Here is a 458-nt window from a genome sequence, read left to right as displayed (position 1 = left end):
TTTATAGTTTTTTCTCTTTTTTGCTGTGGCCTAATGGTGTCCAAGCTGAACTCAAACTCTATACAGCTGAACATGACTTTAAATTTCACATCTTTCTGCTTCTACTTACCACATGCTGGATTCCATGTATGTTCCATCACACCCTGATTACCTGTCCTTCTTTTGTTCATAAGGTAGGTGAAAATGGATTAAGATAATGTTTAAGGTGCCCTTGTTTCTTCATCATGGTATGTACTGAGTAAGAGCAAGAGATGGAGGCTCTTTAGCTGGGTGTCACCAATAATTATTTCAGGAGGTCCCATTTATTGGTTGTTCTCAGTCTGTGCTACTGGTGTTATATTTAGGAAGTGGTCTCCTGTGCCTATGAATTCAAGGATACTTCTTATTTTCAAATAATCCAATTAAATTAAAATGGAGTATAGAATAGATCTAAACAAAGAATTCTCAACATAGGAAAC

The 458-nt window shown here is 36.2% G+C and overlaps 1 protein-coding gene across 1 annotated transcript in view; it reads left to right on the top strand.

Moving 5' to 3' along the window:
* LOC127233441 (cytochrome P450 2C26) overlaps positions 1-458 on the top strand; it is a 117,872-nt gene that overhangs the window by 24,337 nt on the left and 93,077 nt on the right. The gene's annotated exons all lie outside the window — the stretch shown is intronic.

This window comes from Phodopus roborovskii, unplaced genomic scaffold (genome assembly GCF_943737965.1).
Source record: "Phodopus roborovskii unplaced genomic scaffold, PHOROB, whole genome shotgun sequence".
Lineage (NCBI taxonomy): Eukaryota > Metazoa > Chordata > Mammalia > Rodentia > Cricetidae > Phodopus > Phodopus roborovskii.
Note: the sequence above shows the minus strand (reverse complement) of the source record. Positions and strands in the feature narration are given on the sequence as shown.